Below are 4706 nucleotides of genomic sequence, written 5' to 3'. Positions count from 1 at the left end.
TTATGTTTAATATAACTGTATACTTAATACTGTTATTAGTAACTATGCCACATAAGACAGATGTTGCACCAAATAATTTTGTGCCCCCATCCCCTTTTTAGAAAAAGGTAGAGAAAAGTGAAAGTGTGGTAACTGACCTTGTGATAAGGTTACTTAACTAGCCCAGGAATCTGTACCTATCCAACGCTCAAGCTACCCGAGAATATCTCAACCTAAGCTAAATTGTGCAACATTTATGACAAAATGCTTCTTCAATAGACTATGCTAAGGCTGAGTACTTAGAGAAGAACATGATTAAATGGTCTTAGCAGAGAGAAGGTAGAACCCACATGTGCTCCACAGAGCGATGTGCCTGATGACAACCAAGGACCCCTGGCAGCAGGCTGGACTCGAGGGAACTGGGTTGGATTTCCTTGGACTAGGCTGGGAGGGAGAACTGCAGTCGAAAGACTCATTTGCTGGAACATTTTACCAAGAAACAGATTCCCACCTTGAACTTTGAATAGAATTCGTATCACTGACTGAATAAACAAATACTAACATGATGGAGGCACAGGTCTTATCCTTTTGAAGGCCAAGGTCAGATCCAGCCGAAGGAAGACAATTAGAATTGGCAGAATTGTTTAGTGGGCTACACAGCTTCACACTCAAGCTTGGGAGTACTTGTCACTACTGTCTACTTTGGATCTTGCTTTTCTCTCCCACCCCCTTTTTCCTTTTTATTTATTTTTCTCATATATCGCATTCCTGCCCATAGTTTTCCCTCCCTCCCCTCCTCCCCATCCTCCTCCTTCTCTTTCTCCTAGTCCTTCTTCATTTCCCTTCAAGGAAGGGCAGGCCTCCCAGGATGGCAACTAAACATGCCGTATTAGATCTTGCTTTTTCTAGATGGTTGACAAATTTGGGATCTCCCAGGATAAGATCTTTAATTGTCATAAGAGCTCCAACTTTCTGTCTTCTCTCAAAGAGAACGGAGCTTAACCTGTGCAGAGAACTGAACGAGTTTGGGCTCCCACAGACTTGTATTTGCATGCTTAGTCGCAAGTTGAAGAGCTATAAGGGAAAGGGTTAGGAGGAGTAGCCTTGTTGGAGTAGGTGTGGCCTTGTTGGAGTAGGCGTGGCCTTGTTGGAGTAGGCGTGGCCTTGTTGGAGGTGGTGGGGTGAACTCAGAAGTTTCAGAAGCCCACACCAGGCACTGTACCCCACTTTCTCTGCCTCCTGCTTGAGGGTGAGGATGTAAAGTTTTCAGCTACTTCTCTAGCTCCATGTCTGCTTGAGTGCTGAATGCTAAGTGCTGCCATGCTCTCTGCCGTATGATAATAATGAACTATACCTCCGAGACTGTAAGTAAGCCCCAATTAAATGCTTTAATGTATTAAAGTTGCCTTGGTCATTCTGTCTCTTCACAGCAATAGAACAGTGACTAAAGCAACCTGGGATGCCTGTCTCAATTTTCTCAAATCCTCCTTCGGTAGCAGACTCAGAAAGTAGAGTTTCAGGGAACACTGCATCAAAAGGCCAGAGTCACTGATACATTTTCAACCCATACACACTCTTTGAAACTACATTTATAGAATTTGAAAGCAAACAAGTAAATCAATGAGCTATGAGGAAAATAAAATAGAAGATGATGAAGCATTGAATAGGAACCCTAATATGGGCAACAAGATTGAAGGAAGATATTTGGATCTGAAAGATGAACCATTAGTGGCATCTGAAATTTAAATATTAACCTGACCTAGCTCAATGCTAGACTATATCTTGCCTCAGAATTCACAACCTTCTTTTGCATCAGTTTCACTAGATAACTAATAAGATGATCATTTAGTGTACCAGCATTGGAGTGTTTTTTTTTTTTTAATCTCTTTTCTTTGCTTGCTTCCTTCTGCCCCTTCCCTTTTCTCAACCTTCTTTCCTTCTCCTCTTCCCTTCCTACCTTCCTGTATCCCCTCCTTTTCCCCTCCTTTTTAAAATCTTTATTGTTTTCTTTGACATGGTCTTGCTATGTATGCAAGGCTGGCCTTGACCCTGACATCTCAGTCTCCTGGGATTGTAAGTGTACACCATTATAAATAGTTTAATTCAATTCTTCAGTCTTTCTATAGGTAGATAGCTGACGTCAACCATGCTAGTCATGTAGTGTTTCGTCTAGCTTCTTGTGTCAACTGTTATTGTGACCCTCACTTCCTGTGGTTTGATGAAGAAAGCACCAATGTTTGAAAGAGTTCTTTGATTGTCTAATTCATTTGAGTACAGAGGAGCTTCTGAAATATCAATAAATCAGTAAATTGCTTTCTATCTTGGGAAAATCTCATGCTTGCTTAATAATAATGTGCAGAGGCCATCGTGTTGGGTTTTCAACAGAAATTGTATAGGTCCACTCTTTCAGTATAAGAAGCTAAACTAAGCTAACTCTGTGGGCTTGTCAGCCCATGATTCTACATGACTGAATCTTCTGTTCTGTTTCCCCAAGGAGAAAAAAAATGCTGGAAGGATTCTGCTGTGAACACCAAATGATTAACTAAAGTTTTGTGCTTTACAGCGTTCTTTTTCTTGTCTTTTCTTCTGAAAATTTCATTGTGTGTTTTTACTGTACATGCTGCTGTGCTACCTGAGGGTGCTTCTGTGCAAATTCATATTATATGTGAGCATATCTTTCCCACATCCTCATTTTCTCTTATCTCATCCCTCTTTATTTCCAGTAGACTCCTTTGGTCCCATAGACAGGTTCAATTCTATTGTCATATCACATACACATGTCTTATTTTATGATTAAACATCTAGGAACTGCAAATTATTGCACAATACAATATTTGCTTTTCTGAGAGAGGCTTAATTCATTTAGTATAATGAACTTATTTAGTTTCATGCATTTCCTGCAAGTGACATAAGTTTACTCTTAATGAGTGATAAACACCCTATTGTGTACATATACTACATTTTCCTTATTTACTCCTCTGTTGTTAGATATCTTGGTTGGCTATATAATTTCATTGTGGTAATGTGATATGCTGATTTGGAGTCTTTTGGCTAAGTACCAAGGACTTATTTAGCATGGTCACATGAAAAAATATTTTTATCTTTGTGAGAAAACTGCATACTGATTTCCAGAGTGGTTTAACCAGTTTTCATTCTCACCAGCACTGTGTAAGAACTCACCTTTCAACCTTATCTACACTCCTGCATATATTTTCTCAATAACTGTTATTCAGGCAAGGGTGAGGTGAAATGTCAAGATAGTTTTGGTTTGTCTTTCTCTAGTTAGACATTTTCTATATATGGTGTCTATGAAATGGCCATTATAGAGACAATACTTTTTGTACACTTACAGTAGACTAATGTATGGACCAGGAGAAGTGTGTGTTTATATGGTAAATGACACATATATACATGTAAATACATAATAAAAGCATATTATTATAAAACACATATTTGACTTTATTCTTGTGTTAACAGGTAAGCATGGTTTTTCATAGTCTCCAGATTCAAATTCATGTAAAGAAGATAGTTGGTATACCCTCAAGTTCATTACATTACTCAACTCCGCAGAAACTTTATAAAGTACTTAGTAGATCCAAGGTCATAAAATATGGATGACTGCTGTGGAAATACTATTCTTTGTCTAACCCAGGTTCATTATCATCAGAGCTTACATAGAGGGTCATAGTAGAGTGTCATCACTGTGACCAAAGAGAGGTGCCACCAAATAGATGGCAGTGCTTTATTTACACTTTAGACTTCAGGGCTTCTTCCATACTTGTTAATGGGGGTGCTAGCTTCTCCTTTCATACAGCACATCTTTTGTCTGTGTTTTGTCTTAAGATATCTCATGATTTTTCTGGGCCAATCATTATCAAAATCCAAAAGCATGTGGTCTTGGTTGGCAAAAAAAATCTTTAGAGGTCTCAGGGTTTTCAAATTGGAAGGAAATTTGATTAAAAAAAAAAAGATAGCTAAATGCACTTTTTAATTAAGCATAAGCTCAGTTATGAAGAAAAATGATCTAATAATGTATTCCTTCATACAAAAACCAATGCTCCCATTTCTATGAAGTTTCTTGATTATAAGTTCAAGGAAGTTGCATTGTAAAACCTCTTATGTGTTGTACTAAAGTAGGCACAGACGAGTGCAATACTTCCTCCAGTATACCAGGACTAGACTCTCTCTGGAGTCTAGTGTACTGAGAGTAGACTCCCTGCTCTCATGTAGTCATTTCCCTAGTGAATACTGGCAGCTGTGGGGTATTGCAATAGCTAGTGGTGACTTAGTATTTCACATGACCTACAAGTTACAGCTGCTAAGATTTCTAGCCAGCAAAGCTTATCCTAGCTGAGCTGCTTGATTGTTATGGCCTTGTAAAAGGGATTGGGTCTTAATATTCTCCTTACAGTTTTGGTGTGTTGACTTGGAAAACTTATTCTGGTTTTGCACATTTCAATGTATTTATTTCTAAAATTAGGACAGAATATCTCTTTCTGGGCTGTTTAATTTGGGATTATACATTTAAATCACTTAGTAAAGTAATTGATACGTTCTCCCCAAAAGATACACAGAATAAGAATAAAAACGATGACTATAGAAAATGATTGTGAATGAGTGCATCAGCACTTTCTTCATCTCTAGTTCTAAAAAGGTTATAACATCTTAACTTTAGTGACAGTAAATGAAACACACGCATGCGTGCGCGCGCGCGCGCACATACACAC

The 4706-nt window shown here is 38.5% G+C and overlaps 1 pseudogene; it reads right to left on the bottom strand.

Moving 5' to 3' along the window:
* Positions 1-3677: 3677 nt before the first annotated feature.
* Positions 3678-3796, bottom strand: LOC127199705 (uncharacterized; annotated as a pseudogene).
* Between the last annotated feature and the right edge of the window lie 910 nt (positions 3797-4706).

The sequence above is a fragment of the Acomys russatus genome, chromosome 15 (assembly GCF_903995435.1).
Source record: "Acomys russatus chromosome 15, mAcoRus1.1, whole genome shotgun sequence".
Taxonomy (NCBI): Eukaryota; Metazoa; Chordata; class Mammalia; order Rodentia; family Muridae; genus Acomys; species Acomys russatus.
This window is presented reverse-complemented; position numbering and strand designations above follow the sequence as displayed.